We start from the raw sequence: 18,764 nt of genomic DNA, 5'->3' as shown, positions 1-18,764 counted from the left end.
CGAATTCTGGGTTGTTTCTGACCCAGTTCTTGGCCCAGAATATAACAACCCAAATTTTTAAAATTAAATTTTATGTTTTGAATTTAAAAATAAAATTTAATTTAATTATGACTTATTCTATTATTTTGAATTATCTATCAGAAACTATATTGATAGTTACAGTTTAAATTAATTTTTATAAATTTTTATTATTATTATTATTATTATTATTAGGAAAGTTTCCAACGAAATCATTTGATAATAAAAGGAAAAGAAACATGGCTTAATGTACAAGTATATATGTATAACGATGACACATGTTCTCTTTCATTTAATTAAACCATCACACCTAATCTTATTACTAAGCAAATCCCCTTTTCTAATTATAAAGCACCATCAGCCACCTCATTAGCTAAACTTATTACTCAATGAATAATTACCTTGTTCCTTTCTTCACCGAACTCAGAAGAAAGAAAATAAGAAAAGCAGAGACCGAATGTTGCATGAAAGAGCTGTAACCCCACTCAAATTTTCGATTTCGATTTCTTGCGATCCGTAACTCCAATAAAAAATTTAATCCGATAAAAATGTTTGTATCCTCTTCCTCTACACGTTGACGTCACTTTTGATCCGGTAGAAGTTGATGGTGACATAGCTCCTCTTCTCCTTGAGTTCGGCTAACTGGAGTTTTAGGAAGCACAGACGATTTCTGATGCTTTTTCCTTCAGCAGTTCGATCAGAAAGCTTCTTCGGAGCTTCTGTTGTTTTGATTTCGTACGGAGGTATGGGATTTTATTTTGAAATTAACTGTTTTAAACTATGAATGCCATGGAAGTCTAGTGGGTATTTGTAAATAATTTAAGATTGTTTGGAATGACTGAATTTGATGAATATGTATTTGATTTCTTGATTAAAAAGAGGTTGAAAATAGTTCAGCTGGGACTCGAAAAGGGTGGCTAAGCCCGAATTTTAGGGGAAGTGCTGCCAAAATTTTATAAAATCTGAGGTTTTATTTGAAAAGTTATTTTAAAAGATTTGGTTTTGAAAAATTAAATTATTTAAAATATATTTAGTTAAGAAAAGATTTATTCTATTTTAAAGTTTGATTTATTAAGAAAAATATAATGTTTTAAACCCAATCTTTTAAGGAGAGATTTTGTTTTAAGTAAAGATTTGAGCTCGGTTTATTAAGAAAAGGAATCTCTGCCATAGGAGAGCAGAGAACAAGGATTTAAAGAATATATTAATTAATGAAGTGTCTGCCACAGGAGAGCAGATGTGACATTGTTTGGGCCTTAGTGCCAAATGTAAAGTGGGGACGCTCACACACTGAGAACTGTTTTCCAGATGTACGCTTATTGATTTGGAAAGTCACACTGATGCGGCCTAGCCGTACGACTTAAAGTCACACTGATGCGGCCTGGCCGTACATCTTATAAGCACACTGATGCATCTGGAAAACCATATCTGGGACTTGTGCCCGGGTAATGTCGGGAGCGGGTAGGCAACCGACACATGAGCTCATGGCCTGCGTTAGGGATAGACATGCATCATGTTGTTTGCACATTTACATTTGATTGCGCTTGCTTGTTTTATTACTTTGTGATTGTATTGTTTGTCTTGTTGTGACTTGCTTGTGCATTGAATTGAATCTCTTGCTTGCACTATTTGTTTGTGAGTGTATTAAAGTGATTACGAGTTGACTTTTGACTGAGGATTAACTATGTGCCTGAGAGACAGAAAATGTGACTAGTTTTATATTTAAGTTTTGTTTTGAGTTTAGAAATTTAAAGAAAAGTAATTATTTATCTAAAGTAGAAATAAAAGTATTTCCAAAGGATTAACAAAATAGTTTTACTAAGTAAGTTAATTATTTGCATTAAATTCATTACTTTTACGGCATTCCCATTCCCTACTGAGAACGTGTGGTTTGTTCTCACCCCAAAATCTTCCACCCTTTCAGTGACACAGGTTCGAAGATTCAGTTAGAAGATGCAGACGACTAGTAGATTAACTTGTGATTCCTGTTATTTTTATAGAGTTCCCTCGCCCTTGTTGCTTTAAGTTTTATTTTATCCAGAGGGATAGGTATTGTATTTGAGTTTTATATTGAATTCATTTGTATAGCATTTACTATTATTAATAATTGTGTGATTTTAATTACTACAAATAATTTTCTGGTATTTTCTTATAAACTGAAACACGATATCGACCTAAAGGCTCAATATTAAATAGTAAATTAGGAGAACAGGTTAGTAACTCCTTACTTTTGGTACGATCATGACGTGCTAAAGGTTAGGGTGTTACATTATGGTATCAGAGCAGTTCGTTCCTATTAGAGCCTTAGGAATGGACTGATTATGCTTCACTGCATACTCTGAGTGTCTGTCATGCAATAGGACTTGTCCTAATGACAAGAGTTTGAGTTTTGAGATGCATGACTGTCTGTGATTAATGCTGTTAGCTTATCATTGCATACCTCATGGTAATAAGTCTGGCCAACTTAATGCTAATGATTTATGTATATGAGAGTACTAACGGGTTATCATAGACGCAATAGAAGTAATAAGTAACGTAAATTGCGTGGTTTGGGAACGTTAGAAGTTAAGTTTAGGGGTTAGCTCTGTTTCAACGCATAATCCTTATTCGTGCTAATGTGAATCTCTTCCTTGGTTATTTGCCGTAAGACTTTTTGTTTCAAACTTCTTTCATCAGATATGGTTTCTTTCACATTTGCAAACCAAACATGCCACACCTCTCTATTTCTTTTCTTTGATATTTTTGAAAATTGAGTTGATATGAATCTTTTCCATCTTATATCAATTTTTGAGGACGAAAATTTTTGTAAGGTGGGTAGAATATAACAACCCAAATTTTTAAAATTAAATTTTATGTTTTGAATTTAAAAATAAAATTTAATTTAATTATGACTTATTCTATTATTTTAAATTATCTATCAGAAACTATATTAATAGTTACAGTTTAAATTAATTTTTATAAATTTTTATTATTATTATTATTATTATTAGGAAAGTTTCCAACGAAATCATTTGATAATAAAAGGAAAAGAAACATGGCTTAATGTACAAGTATATATGTATAACGATGACACATGTTCTCTTTCATTTAATTAAACCATGACACCTAATCTTATTACTAAGCAAATCCCCTTTTCTAATTATAAAGCACCATCAGCCACCTCATTAGCTAAACTTATTACTCAATGAATAATTTCCTTGTTCCTTTCTTCACCGAACTCAGAAGAAAGAAAATAAGAAAAGCAGAGACCGAATGTTGCATGAAGGAGCTGTAACCCCACTCAAATTTTCGATTTCGATTTCTTGCGATCCGTAACTCCAATAAAAAATTTAATCCGATAAAAATGTTTGTATCCTTTTCCTCTACACGTTGACGTCACTTTTGATCCGGTAGAAGTTGATGGTGACGTAGCTCCTCTTCTCCTTGAGTTCGGCTAACTGGAGTTTTAGGAAGCACAGACGATTTCTGATGCTTTTTCCTTCAGCAGTTCGATCAGAAAGCTTCTTCGGAGCTTCTGTTGTTTTGATTTCGTACGGAGGTATGGGATTTTATTTTGAAATTAACTGTTTTAAACTATGAATGCCATGGAAGTCTAGTGGGTATTTGTAAATAATTTAAGATTGTTTGGAATGACTGAATTTGATGAATATGTATTTGATTTCTTGATTGAAAAGAGGTTGAAAATAGTTCAGCTGGGACTCGAAAAGGGTGGCTAAGCCCGAATTTTAGGGGAAGTGCTGCCAAAATTTTATAAAATCTTAGGTCTTATTTGAAAAGTTATTTTAAAAGATTTGGTTTTGAAAAATTAAATTATTTAAAATATATTTAGTTAAGAAAAGATTTATTCTATTTTAAAGTTTGATTTATTAAGAAAAATATAATGTTTTAAACCCAATCTTTTAAGGAGAGATTTTGTTTTAAGTAAAGATTTGAGCTCGGTTTATTAAGAAAAGGAATCTCTGCCATAGGAGAGCAGAGAACAAGGATTTAAAGAATATATTAATTAATGAAGTGTCTGCCACAGGAGAGCAGATGTGACATTGTTTGGGCCTTAGTGCCAAATGTAAAGTGGGGACGCTCACACACTGAGAACTGTTTTCCAGATGTACGCTTATTGATTTGGAAAGTCACACTGATGCGGCCTAGCCGTACGACTTAAAGTCACACTGATGCGGCCTGGCCGTACGACTTATAAGCACACTGATGCATCTGGAAAACCATATCTGGGACTTGTGCCCGGGTAATGTCGGGAGCGGGTAGGCAACCGACACATGAGCTCATGGCCTGCGTTAGGGATAGACATGCATCATGTTGTTTGCACATTTACATTTGATTGCGCTTGCTTGTTTTATTACTTTGTGATTGTATTGTTTGTCTTGTTGTGACTTGCTTGTGCATTGAATTGAATCTCTTGCTTGCACTATTTGTTTGTGAGTGTATTAAAGTGATTACGAGTTGACTTTTGACTGAGGATTAACTATGTGCCTGAGAGACAGAAAATGTGACTAGTTTTATATTTAAGTTTTGTTTTGAGTTTAGAAATTTAAAGAAAAGTAATTATTTATCTAAAGTAGAAATAAAAGTATTTCCAAAGGATTAACAAAATAGTTTTACTAAGTAAGTTAATTATTTGCATTAAATTCATTACTTTTACGGCATTCCCATTCCCTACTGAGAACGTGTGGTTTGTTCTCACCCCAAAATCTTCCACCCTTTCAGTGACACAGGTTCGAAGATTCAGTTAGAAGATGCAGACGACTAGTAGATTAACTTGTGATTCCTGTTATTTTTATAGAGTTCCCTTGCCCTTGTTGCTTTAAGTTTTATTTTATCCAGAGGGATAGGTATTGTATTTGAGTTTTATATTGAATTCATTTGTATAGCATTTACTATTATTAATAATTGTGTGATTTTAATTACTACAAATAATTTTCTGGTATTTTCTTATAAACTGAAACACGATATCGACCTAAAGGCTCAATATTAAATAGTAAATAAGGAGAACAGGTTAGTAACTCCTTACTTTTGGTACGATCATGACGTGCTAAAGGTTAGGGTGTTACACAGAAAATACAGATTAGAGGCTATAAAGTGGAGGGATGCATCCATTCATCAATAGGCTTTCATAATTCATAATTTTTAGGATTAGATGTAGTTTTTAGAGAGAGAGGTTCTCTCCTCTCTCTTAAGATTTAAGATTAGGATTCCTCTTAAAGGATTTAGGATTATTTCTGCTCAATTTCCAGGTTTAATGTTCTTTTTATTTATTTTATCAATTTAGTTTATGGACTCTTTATGTTTAGATTGATTTTCTTTTATTAATGCGATTGAGGTATTTCAGATTTATCACTTCTTCTATTGTTTGTTATTAATTGATGTTCTAAGTTAGATCCTAACTTGATTTTGGAGTTGATTGATATTTGGAGACCCTTGAGTTGAATTACTCAAGAGTTAAATTGTAATTGGGTTTATTGTTGGCTGGCTCTCTAGTCACTAACGCTAATCCTTCCCAAGGGAGAGGATTAGAACTTGTGAATAGAAGTAGGCTTCCAACTTACTTGACTTTCTTTTACTTTACTTGGTCAAGGATAACTAAGTAGAAGTAACCTTCAATTATCAATTGATCTTGAGAAAAATCCAACAAGGATAGAACTTCTGATTAATCTCTCCTAATCAAGGCTTTTTATTGTTATTATTTTATTTCCTTTGCCATTACTATTCTTGCTTTTTATCTTATACATTAAAACCCAAAAATATACCTTTTTCCATAACCAATAATAAGTCATACTTCCCTGCAATTCCTTGAGAAGACGACCCGAGGTTTAAATACTCGGTTATCAATTTTATTGGGTTTGCTTAAGTGACAACCAAAACTTTTGTATGAAAGAATTTTTGTTAGTTTAGAAACTATACTTACAACGCGATTATGTTTATAAAATTCTTTACCAGCAAAAATCCTAATCGTCACCGAGCAACTTGCTCTTCGCTAGTGTCCTCATCCTCATCTGAGGATGAATATTCATCAGAACTCATGCATTGCAGGAGTGCATGCAAGGGAACCTCTATGATCTCTACATGAGCCTTGGCTTCCTTAAATTCTTGGGTAGGAATTTCTTCAGTGGGTGTTGAACACTCAGTTGGTATGCCATTACTAGCGTTCAATGCTAGTTCTGGTGATTCTTTAAGCATTGAACGCCCATCATGCAACCCTTCACTGGCATTCATCGCCAGTTCCTTTGCCAAGTTGGGCGTTGAACGCCCAGTAAGACCTTCCTTACTGGGGTTCAACGCCAGATTCCTTGCCAGTTTGGGCGTTGAACGCCCAGTAAGGGCTTCCTCACTGGCATTCAATGCCATCTCAGTTTCTCCAGATTCGGCCTCATCCTCAGTGGTGATGGCCTTGCACTCTTCTCTTGGGTTTACTTCAGTGTTACTAGGGAGAGTATCAGGAGGAGTTTTTGGGATTCTCTTGCTCAGTTGACCAACTTGTACCTCCAAATTTCTGATGGAAGACCTTGTTTCAGTTATGAAACTATAAGTGGTCTTAGAGAGGTTTGAGACTATAGCTACTAAGTCAGAAGGCTCTGCTTAGGAGTCTCTATATTCCCTTGAGAAGATGGGAATAGTGGCCTGTTATTGAACCTATTCTGGGTTCTTCCACCTTGATTATTGTTGAAGCCTTGCTGAGGCTTTTGTTGATCCTTCCATGAAAGGTTAGAATGGTTCCTCCATGAGGGATTGTAAGTATTTCCATAGGATTCTCCCATGTAATTCAGCTCTTCCATAGTTGCTTGGTCAGGATTATAAGCTTCTACTTCAGAGGAAGCTTCTTGAGTGTTGCCAGTTGCAGCTTACATTCCAGTCAAATGCTGAGAGATCATATTGACCTGCTGGGTCAACATCTTGTTCTGGGCCAATATAACATTCAGAGTGTCTACTTCAAGAACTCTTCTCTTCTGAGCTACCTTATTTTTCACAGGGTTTCTCTCAGAAGTGTACATGAATTGGTTGTTTGCAACCATCTCAATAAGTTCTCTGGCTTCTGCAGGCGTTTTCTTTAAGTGGAGTGATCCACCAGCAGAACTGTCCAATGATATTTTGGACATCTCAGAAAGACCATCATAGAAGATACATAGGATAGACCATTCTGAGAGCATGTCAAGAGGACACCTCCTGATCAGTTGCTTGTATCTTTCCCAAACTTCATAGAGGGATTCACCTTCTTTTTGTCTGAAGGTTTGAACTTCCACTCTGATTTTGCTCATCCTTTGAGGTGAAAAGAATTTGGCTAAGAAAGCATTGACCAGCTTCTCCCAAAAGTCTAGGCTTTCTTTAGGTTGAGATTCCAACCATATCCTAGCTCTCTCTCTAATAGTAAAGGGAAAGAGCATAAGTCTGTAGACCTCAGGATCCACTCCATTGGTCATAACAGTGTCACAGATTTACAAGAATTCAGATAAAAACTGGTGTGGATCTTCTAGTGAAAGTCCATGAAACTTGTAATTCTGTTGTAGAAGAGAGACTTACTGAGGCTTAAGCTACCAGTTTTTAGCTCTAATGGCAGGTATGGAGATACTTCTTTGATAGAAATCAGAAGTTGGTATCGTATAGTCACCAGGAACCTTTCTTGCATCTTCTCCATTATTAGCTTTGTCTGCCCTGCCTTCAACTTCTTGTTCAAAAATTTCTGAGAGGTTTCTTCCGAAGTGTTGTACTTTAGCTTCTTATAAATGCTTCCTTAGAGTTTTCTCAGGTTTAGGATCAGGTTTAATAATAGGCTCTTTATCTCTGTTCCTGATCATAAACAAGAAAAAGAAGAATAGAAGAAAGAAGAATGGAATCTCTATGTTCAAGAACAGAGGACTCCTTGTGAGATGTGAGGAAGAGAAGAAAAGAAGAATATAAATAGAAGAAGAGAGAAGAAAAATTCGAATAAAAGAGAAGAAGAATTCAAAAATTAAGAAACAAGAAGAGAAATAAGAATTAAAATATTTTTATTTTTTTTATTTATTTATTGAATTTGAAAATAAAGGTTAATTAATTAAAAAGATTTCAAATTTAATTGTTGAATTTTGAAAAAAAAGAAGAGAGAAAAAGAAGCAAGAAGTTTTCAAAAATTAGAAGAGAGAATAATTAGTTAGAAAGTTTTGAAAAAGAAGAAAGAGAAAACAAGTAACTAATTAAGAAAGATTTGAAAATAAGATAAGATAAAAGTTTATAAAAGATTTGAATTTAAAATTTCAATTTAGAAAAGATAAGATAGAAATTGAAAAGATTTGAAAAGGATTTGATTTTGAAATTTGAAATTAGAAAAGATAAGATAAGAATTTGAAAAAGATTTGAGAAAGAGTTGAAAGAGATAAGATTTGAAATTTGACTTTTGAAAAAGATTTGATTTCGAATTTTAAATTTTGAAATTTAAATTTTGAATTTTGAAATTGAATTTTAAAATTTTAATTTGAAATAATATAAGATTTTTGAATTTGAAAGAAAGATAAAAAGATAAGATAGTAATTTGAAAAAGATATGATTTTCTAAAAGATTTGAATTTGAAATTTTAAACTAAGATAAGATAAGATAATGATTTTGAAATTAAAATTTGAAAAATTTGTTGCAATTTTCGAAAATTAAAGTAAAAAGATAGAAAAGATTTTTTTATTTTTTGAATTAATGAAGAAAGAGAAAAACAACCAAAAGACACCAAACTTAAAATTTTTAAATCTAAAGACACTAGAATTCAAAAATTTTAAAGAAAAATACAAAGGGACACCAAACTTAAAAATTTTAAAATCTAAACAAAAAGAAAAACAAGAAAACTTTGAAAATCAAGAGGAACACCAAGAACAAAACTCAAAGAAGTCCAATAAAACAAAGAACATGCAAAAAGACACCAAACTTAAGAATTGACATAAGACTCAAACAAAAGACAATATTCTTTAAAAATGTTTGGAAAGAGACTCAAGGAACTCGAAAAAGACTCAAACAAGAACAAGAACAAAGACTCAAACAAAAGATCAAGATTAATAAAGAAAAGAAAATTTGGTGATAGGATTGGATGCTTGGGTGTATGTTTAATTGTATGTGATTTTGGTGATTTGAAGATAAGTTGTATAGTGGTGATGATGATATAGAGTTTTGGGATGTGGAATATATGAATTTTGATGTTGATTGTTGATAATTAATGATTATGAAGATTGATGATGAATGTTGTGATTTATTATTGTTTATGAAGATTGTGGAAAAGTGAATGTTGATAATGGTTACTAATGTTGAGATTAATTGAGAAGGAGTATGAATATTAATGTTGCGACAATTTGTATTGGATGTGAGTTTCATGAGAATAATGTGAGTAGTAAACACTTTGATGAATTTGGGTAATGTTAGATATTCTTTCGTGATGATTATTGAAATTGATGAGGATTTTTAGTGGTTGTTGATGTTGTTGTTGTTTATTGATGATGATTATGAGTGTTTATGATGGTTTTGGATGCTGATGATTAAGGGTTTTGATGGTATTGAATGGTGTAATTGGGATATTATGGATGGTTGAGTTGGGAGAGGAATGGAATGAAATTTTATGTTGTTTTGGTATTGCTTGGGTTGTGATTGGTTTGGTCTTGGATTGGGAGTTTTGGTAAAATTGAGGTTTTGAGACTTTTGGTAAAAACAAATTTTTGGTGAACTTTGATGGATCATAACTTGAGTCTCAGTTTTCAAAATTTGTTGAAATTTACTTTAAAATAAAGTTCAGTGAAAAATATTTAAATGGATATAAATTTTGTAGGAAATGGATTTTTGTAGAGGAAGTTATGATCATTTAAAGTTTGGTGTCAAAATCTGAATTCTGTGCATGCTGCAGAATTTGTGATTTCTGGTTTGTGTGCGCACGCGCACCCCTGTGAGTTTTTGAACCTGTGCGCACGCACAGCTTTTTGCGCACGCACACACAGGGGAAGGCTTGCTGTTGAGAGCGCTAGCATGACCTGTGTGCACACACAACCAATGAAGTTTTGTAACCTATGCGCACGCACACGTTGGAAGGTGCACTCTGTTGAGGGCGTTCGCACGCCTTGTGCGGATGAACATAGTGGAAATTTTACTACCTATGCATACGCACACATTTTGAAAATCCTCCTGGGCATGCGCACGCACACCCTAGTGCGTACTCACATGCCCTGTTTTTCAATTAAAAATCTTGTTTTTAACTGTTTCACCTTCCCAAAAAGCTTGTAAACTTTTGTGACACCTATTTAAGACTTTTTGGCTTATTTTTTAATGTTAAACATAGAGAAGGTCTTGGGTGAAATTATCTGGGAATTACCTCGAAAAGTTAGAGAACAGAGGGGCTAGGTTTCTAGCGTATTGAGGATGAGTTTAGTTGAGAGAGGAGGAAGAATAATGAACTTGGTGATTACTGACAACGAATTGAGAAACTGATGAACTAATCAGTTCAGAATGGAAATTATGAATTGATGGTGGTTGTGATGAGTTGAGGACTCAAAAAGGGATGATGATCTTGTTGAATGTTGAGAGTGTGTCAGGCACTATATCCTTGGGTTAAGTGTTGTGGTAACTCATGGAGGGATGATGATCTTGTTGAATGTTGAGAGTGTGCCAGGCACTATATCCTTGAGTTAAGTTTGATAGTGTGCAGGGTATTATTTTCCTGGGTTTGAATTATGATTGATAATCTTTTCTGCTGCCAGCGTGTGCCAAGCACTATACCCTTGGGTTGCGCATGCGGGTGTGCCTGGCACTATATCCATGGGTCAATAGAGTGCGCCCGGCACTATATCCATGGGCGTGGCAGAAAAGCGACATCTGAAAGGATGTGTCAGATTGGCATTTATAGACCGACAAGTGATATCACGAGCCAATAGGACAGGCATTCATCATATGCATCTCTTATGTGTTTGTTTACTTTTATTACTTGAGTTTGCCTAATTGTATAATATGCCTACTTGCTTCTTAAATTACTTGTTATATTTGAATACTATCTCTGTTTTAGTTGCTTTCATTATCTATGATTGTCTAGTGCTGAGGAGGATAGGTAGGCAGTGGTGGTGGGGTCGCATAGAGGGTAGGTTGGCGAAGGTTGTAGGATATAGCGGTGTGGTTTAGTATTAGTTAGTAATTCCCTAAGTTTAGATAACATTGTTTATGTTTTACGGTGTAAGCTATTGATTTTGTTAAGGCTTTAATATTCTGTATCAACGTGAAGTTCTAGGATTGCCTTCGGCATCGCGGAACCTTACATCTTACATTATTGGGCATTGTTACCATACTGAAAACCTCCGGTTCTCATACCATATTCTGTTGTTGTTTTTCAGATGCAGGTCGCAACCCACCTAGGTGAGTTGCTTGACAGTGACAGAGCGGAGGATCTTTATCATGTTTTGGAGTCCTTTAATTTATTTTCACTAGTACTCACTTTTGTATTTATTTTTCCTTAGAGGCTTACTTTGAGAGAGAGATACCGTATAAGCTGTTTTACTTTTAAAACTCTATATGTCTGTATTTAATTAGTTGGCATAAACTCTGCAGGCTTGGACTAGTATCTTATGATTATTATAATCTTATATACATACATATATCTTTCTATCTCGCATAGTAGACCTTGTCTTTTACGCTTGTAGCTTGGTGTGAATGCTCGCACTTTGTAATTCCGTATTTGAGCTTATTTTCTTCATCGGGCTTCTAGAATTATTACTCCTTCTATACATATTTATGTATAAGTCATTGATTTGTCGTAACCTTTGATTAACCTTTGCTTTAAGGTATGAGGTACGGTTTAGGATAATTAGGGTGTTACATTTAGTGGTATCAGAGCGGTTCGTCCTCATGAGCCTGAGGGATGGACCGATTGTGCTTCATTGCATTTTCTGTGTCTTTTTCTTTCATGCTATTTAGGTTATCTGTTTGATATATGCATAACATGCTTGTTTATGAGTGCCATTTAGGAATAATTGAAGCACTAGGATTTTGATATTGAGACTGATTACCTTGATATCGATTGATTTGTGTAGACAGGAACCCTAATGGCCACTCAGACACGAGGTCGTACGCGTTCATGAGGAGAGAGTAGGATTGAGCAACCGGCCTATAACCATGCTGAGTTCATGGCGGCAATGGCGAATCTTGCGAACACCATGGAGGCAAATGCTACTGCGACTCTGCAAGCTGTGCAGAGGTTAGGCCAACCGGCTAGAAATGGAAATGGAGATGGAAACGAAAATGACAATGCGAAAGGAAATGGTGATAACATAGGAGGTGCTCTGATGACCTTCGCTTCTTTTCTCAAGGTTCATCCGCCAAGTTTCAAAGGTTCAACCAAGCCTACCGAAGCGGATAATTGGTTCCAGGCCATTGAGTGTGCGTTACAAGCACAACATGTTCTGAACAACTAGTATGTGGAGTTTGCTGTGTATCAGCTTTTGGGAGAGGCTTAGTATTGGTGGCAAGGAGAGTGTCAGTTGCTACGACTTCCAAATGCAGAAATTGCTTGGGATGTAATCTAAACAGCTTTCTACAAGAATTATTTTCCTGAATCTGCTAGGGAAGTGAAGGAGATGGAGCTTATGCAGCTGAAGCAAGGTTCCTTATTGGTGGTGGACTATACTAGCCAATTTGAGGAGCTCTGTAGGTTTTCTAGGGCGTGTCAGGGTGCCCCGGAGACCTATGAAAGTTGGAAGTGCATTAAGTATCAAAGGGACTTGAAGGATAACGTCATGACTGCTGTTGCTCCTTTGGAGATTCGGACCTCCTCCGATCTTGTAAAGAAGGCGAGAGTGGTTGAGGAATATGCAAAGACAGTAGCCTCATCAAGGGACACTCATGGAGGAAATATTAATCGAGGATGTGGCGATTACCTTAGACCAAAGGGACAGAACTTTAAGAGAAACGAATACACTGCTCAGCATCTTCGAGGTCAAGGGGATTTTAGAAGAAATGACAATGCTCAGTTCCACATGGCAAAGGGAAATGATCGATGCTATACCTGCGGATTGCCAGGGCACCTTGCTAAGGATTGCGGTCGAGGGAGGAACCGAGATGTGGGTAGGAGTCAGCAACCAGGGCGAGATTTCACTATGAATGCAGGAGAGGCGACGGAATCGGATCTGCTGATAAGAGGTAAGCAGATAAAGTTGTTGTGATCTGTTATGAGGACCCAGTTAGCTTAGTTTTATCCTATGGAAGGTTGTCGCTAGTTTTGTCGGACTTAGATATTTGTTAGAGGGACCAATGGAGAAGGAGGCTTTTAATGCATGTAGCTGAGTAATTCGGATTCTTAATAACGATAATCAGAGTGAACGTGCCAGAATGGTTATCGGGCATGACTAGAAATCTTGTTGGCTCCCTGTTTGGGTGATGGGTGCGGTTCAGCACTAGTGGCAATAAAAGTACCAACTGGCGTTTTTGCGGTTTTTAACTGTGATTTTGCGGTTTTAAGGTTTAGAATAATTTTCAAATCTGGTTTTGAAACTAAATCAAAACTCTTAGTTTGAATAATATGGTTTACAGAAAAAGTGAGTTCCGAGATTTTCTTAATTTGTGAATTTGGTTTGACATTAGACTTATCAAAAAGGGATTCAAATTGAAAAGTTATGATTTAAGAATTTTAATGAATTTAAGAAAATTATTATTTAAACTAATTGATTTATGAAGAAATAATTTTTGAATTTTTTTGAAAAAGCTTTGACATTGAAGAGGGTTTAGATTGAACTTATTTTGAAGCTTTTGAAAAATATTACAAAAGCAGTATTTGATTTAAAGGATAATCTTTGTTCAAGTTAGTGGAATGAGTCGGACTCTTAGTGACAAATAATAAGAGTGATGTAGTGGAAGGTGAGAGGGAATATCGACACGGTAGGACGCTTCGAGGAAGATATATCGCGTGATTCAAATTTTCGAGGGCAAAAAATTTATGAGGAGGGGAGAATGTAACAACCGGCATAACCGTTTTAATAAAATAATAATTTTTAAGTTCCCAGAGTAGATTGAAAATTTAGAAGTTTTAATTTGAGAATAGAAAGGTGAAATTTGTAACAACCCCGATTTTCGAGTACGTAAGATCTTTTCTGAAAGTACGGATTTTTTCGAAAGATTAGTAGGGGAAGAACATCTTCTATATCATCAAGAATTTCAATCCTCGTTGTCATTATGTCATCTTTAAGGTAGAACCCTTTTTGAGGCAAGCTCAATAATGCAGTCACGTAGAACCTAGTTTTTGAACTGTATCGGTTAGGAGTTTTGATTCGGTTTTTTGTAAATGGTCTCAGTTTGATGAATCGGACTCGATTCATGATAGAAGAGAGATAATAGTATAATATTATAATTACATTAGTATTAGAAGATGTTTGAATGATATTATAACATTACCTGGTCTGTTTTAGTTAAAAACAGAAAATCAGTTTAACCGAGTTCACAGTTTACTGGTGCAGCTTAGCACCAGCACTCTCCGATGACTTTATCAATGCTAAGGCCTCATCATACATATTCTATTCTCATAATAAATATGTTACTAGTGTCATTTATGTTAGTAGCTCAGAAAATAATTTTTAGAGATATTTTTACATGTGCTCCGATACATTTAGTTTTAGTAGTTATACACTTGAGATATTTTAATATTACTTTAACCCACCTCCAAGCCTACCAATCACAACTCACTCTACACTCCCAAGACCCCCAAGGCTGCCTCATTTGCTCATTGTGGCCGAAAATCATCAAGAGAAAAAGGAGAGAAAAGTTCTTGGCTCTTAATCTTCAAAGCTTGATTTCCTCTGAACTAAAACTCAAATCAAAACTCCGATTTCACCAAAATGATCCTCTCTTCTTCCTCTACATAACCACATAACATATCAAGGCTGGAAATAAAGTGAGATGGCTGTCTCCCTCTCTCTTCAATTTGGTTTTCAAGGAAACATGCTTAAACATGTGTTTTCTTGATGTTCTTCCTAAGGAATCATGCTTAACTTGACTTGAGGGACAAGAAACGTTAATTTCCAGCAAGTCTAAGGTGAGATATCCCTTCCTAATGTGCTGAGGGAGATTTGGTCAGTTGAGAGTTTGTGGATTTAAAGTTGTTCTCGATGTGATTTAGGAGGAAAAAGTGCTTAAGGACCACTTGAAAGTATAACCGAATTAGGAGCAGCAAAACCAGATAGGGTTTCGTAAAATTAATCTTGATTGATTTTGTTTGAGTTGCGTGATTATGATATGGTTTGGTTATGCTTGAAATTGATTGTTTATATGAGTGGTTCTTGTTGAAATTTTGGTAAAAATTTTGATGAAATTTGATGAAATTCAAGCTATGAACTTGTGTTCTTGTGGCTGCTGGAAAACAAAACCCTAACCCTTAAATTATGGTTCAATTTGTGTTAAACTCATGTGGAAAAGATGGGGTTTTAGTGGTTGCTAATTTATTATGAATTTTGGTAAAAATCGGTTGCTGAAAAGACTAAAAAACGGGTAAAAACAGAGAAAGAATCTGAAGAATTTATGAAGAACATGAAGAACACTTTGAGTGTGATGAAGAACAATGAAGAATAGGATTTAGATCTTTAAAAGGGCAAGGAAATAAAATTTTTGGTGTTTAGGGGGTTATTTGGTAATTTTAAAAGTTAGGGTGGTTAAAGTAGAAATATTTAAGGTTACGGGTGGTAAAAAGTGAATTTTAAAGGTTAAAAGTTAAAGTGGAGTAATTTTCAAAAATTTAATGATAAAATAATAAATAATAATAAAATATTAAATAATAATATTTAATTAAAAATAATATTTTAATAAAAATAAAAAAATAATGCGAAAAGACAGGTTTCTGTAAAAGCTTTAGAAAGACAACTTTAAGCGTAGAATCTCATAATTACCTTCATAAAACACTTAGGGAGTGGTAATAACATATTAGTGAGGCAAAGATAAAGGAAAGATAAAAAGTTGAAGAAAAGATAAGAACCAAAGAAAAGTCTGTAAAGTTTTAATAACAGAAAAACTAACAGAGACTAGCGAACGAACTAGTGCAATATAGTTAGTCCTTGAGTTGCGACTAGGGTTAGGTATCATATGAAAAGTTAAATTTTTTCAGCATAGACTTAATGAACCTATACTTGGGACAGGCTAACTATTCATACCGAAATTTACATAAGCTTTAAATACATATGTTAAGCAGAGAAGTCAGAGCAGAGTAGAGAAACAGAGAGGATCAGAGCAACCAGAGTAAAGTAAAGAGATAAAGAGAAAAATAGTAATATAGATACAGAGCAGAGAAAAGTAAAGAGATACAGAGAACAGAGTAACCAGAGCAGAGTAAAGAGATACAGAGAAAAGAGGAACCAGAACAGAGTAAAGAGATATAAGGAGAAAAGAGTAATATGATAAAGAGAATAGAGAACAAATAGAGGGCCTATTGAAAGGTTATTTGTTGCATTAAGGCAACTCAATAGTTATTTGTATGATCATCTACTGTACTGAGGCAGTCAGATAGATAGTGGTACAACCACAGAGAGTGCTTTCCTAGGATACCTTGCTATAATGCTTTGTTGTAAGACAGAGGTTGCTTACAGAGGTATCGAGATCAGTGTGTTCCTGTAAGACAGTGGTTGCTTACAGTGAGTGTGTTGTGCTCCTGTAAGACAGAGGTTGCTTACAGTGAGTGTGTTGGGCGTATATCGGCTAATAAGTGCCGCCCTGCAAGACAAAAGTTGCTTGCAGTGGATACCCTGCAAGACAAAGGTTGCTTGCAGTGGGTATTGCCAACAGGAAAGCCTTATCCAGGCAGAGATTGCTGGGTAACGTCGGGAGCGGGTATGTAACCAACAAATGAGCTCATTACCTGCACTAGGGCTAGACATGCATCATATTTGGCTGTGTATTTCCCCTGTTATGATTATTGTATGAATGTATGCTTTCCTTGTTTGTATTCTAGTCTTTGTTTTTGTGTTATTTTCTTGTATTCTTCTTTTTACTACTTCTCTGTGTTCTTCTATTCGTCTGCAAAACAACATATAATTAATGAACTTAACGAATAACCCCCGGCCATACTAAGAACTCCCCAGTTCTTACCCCTTCTCTCTCCCTTCCTCCTTCAGATAGAAATATGAGTTCCCTTTCATAGTTCGCTGACGATCTATCCAAAAAGGATTCTGCTCTAGGTAGTCTTCTGAGTCTAGGGTGAATCTCGTTCTCTGTTTATATGTATATACTGTGAGACCAGCCAATGTCTGCACCCCGTTTGTATGCGAACTCTAACTTAAATCTTATGTACGAGACTCCTGTTATGTGGCTACTTGATGAGGTACCAGAGAGACGTCATATGGCAATGTCTGATTGTGTAGAGGATTAACAGATGATGTTTTACCTTTCGATGACGTTCCACCTGACTTGAGTTTTGAAGACTTAGAACATACTTTCCCTCGCTTTAGTATTTTAGAGGAACTAGGTGAGTATAGGGTCTAAGCTGGCCTGGGCGCCAGCTTAGGGACTTCTTGAACAGGTCAGGACCTGGGATGTTGTATGTATATATATGTATATAGTTATTATCTAGCTATATCTAGGGGTGTTCTAACTAAAATTCTATACCTAAATAAAGGCTGGATCACTAAATGTTATTAACTGCTTGCGATGTATTTATGTGTGGTTGTTTATAACTATTTTATCTGTTATCAGTTGTGGAATGATTATGAATGATTCCGTCTTTTAATCCAAACATTTTCAAAGAAAAAAAAATACCTTGCAAATTAGCAATGTTTTTAACAGTGAATCAGGCTCATATGATAAATAATAGATAATAATTAAGAAGACAAATTCGTAGCGCTCAGTTTCCGATATGATCTAAACATATTGAAAATTGGGTCATTATAATTTGGTATCAGAGCAGTTCGTTCCCAGTAGAGCCTGGGGAGTGGACTGATTATGCTTTACTGCATACTCTGCTTGTGTGTCTCATGCTGTTAGGGTATCTTTAAGATATATTTGGCATGAATGTCTATGAGTGCTCATTTTGGGAATGTTCATGCTTAACTTGAGACATTAAGATTGATTACCTTAATATCGATTGTTTGGTATGGATAAGACCTCAATGACTATGAATAGTCATGGTTTAATTGAGCTCCGAACGACGAATTAATGTGAGCCACATCTATCCTCATAGCTATTATGATCTCCATGGCTATGACTTTGTGAGATTTAGATGCTGTAAGGAACGAACCGATCTCTTCGTTAGGATGGCTTGAAGTAAATAGACCGCTTGAAGATGGATTCTTGCACACGGCTGAAATTTTGAGGGCAAAATTTTCTTTTAGGAGGGTAGAATGTAACAACCCCAATTTTCGAGTACGTAAGATCTTTTCTGAAAGTACAGATTTCTCCGAAAGATTAGTAGGGGAAGAACCTCTTCTATATAATCAAGAATTTCAATCATCATTGTCATTATGTCATCCTTAAGGTAGAACCCTTTTTGAGGCAAGCTCAATAACGCAGTCACGTAGAACCTAGTTTTTGAACCGTATCGGTTAGGAGTTTTGATTCGGTTTTTCGTAAATAGTCTCAGTTTGAAGAATCGGACTCGATTCATGATAGAAGAGATATAATAGTATAATATTATCATTACATTAGTATTAGAACATTATTGAATGATATTATAAGGTTACCTGGTCTATTTTAGTTAAAAACAGAAAATCGATTTAACCGGGTTCACAGTTTACTGGTTTAGCTTAGCACCAGCACTCTCTGATGACTTTAGCAATTCTAAGGCC

General features: G+C 35.1%; 2 long non-coding RNA genes and 1 other non-coding gene across 3 annotated transcripts; all 3 read left to right on the top strand.

The window, feature by feature from the left end:
- Nucleotides 1-421: 421 nt before the first annotated feature.
- On the top strand, nt 422-2,139 carry LOC140182729 (uncharacterized). Its single transcript, XR_011878808.1, has 2 exons — nt 422-761; nt 1,943-2,139. It is a non-coding gene; the product is annotated as an uncharacterized lncRNA (long non-coding RNA).
- Nucleotides 2,140-3,154: 1,015 nt separating this feature from the next.
- On the top strand, nt 3,155-4,934 carry LOC140182658 (uncharacterized). The gene is made up of 2 exons (XR_011878651.1): nt 3,155-3,556; nt 4,738-4,934. It is a non-coding gene; the product is annotated as an uncharacterized lncRNA (long non-coding RNA).
- Nucleotides 4,935-7,168: 2,234 nt separating this feature from the next.
- LOC112788018 (small nucleolar RNA R71) lies at nt 7,169-7,277 on the top strand. The gene has a single exon (XR_003195399.1). It is a non-coding gene; the product is annotated as a small nucleolar RNA R71 (small nucleolar RNA).
- The last annotated feature ends 11,487 nt before the right edge of the window (nt 7,278-18,764 follow it).

The sequence above is a fragment of the Arachis hypogaea genome, chromosome 20 (assembly GCF_003086295.3).
Source record: "Arachis hypogaea cultivar Tifrunner chromosome 20, arahy.Tifrunner.gnm2.J5K5, whole genome shotgun sequence".
In the NCBI taxonomy this organism is placed as follows: Eukaryota; Viridiplantae; Streptophyta; class Magnoliopsida; order Fabales; family Fabaceae; genus Arachis; species Arachis hypogaea.
This window is presented reverse-complemented; position numbering and strand designations above follow the sequence as displayed.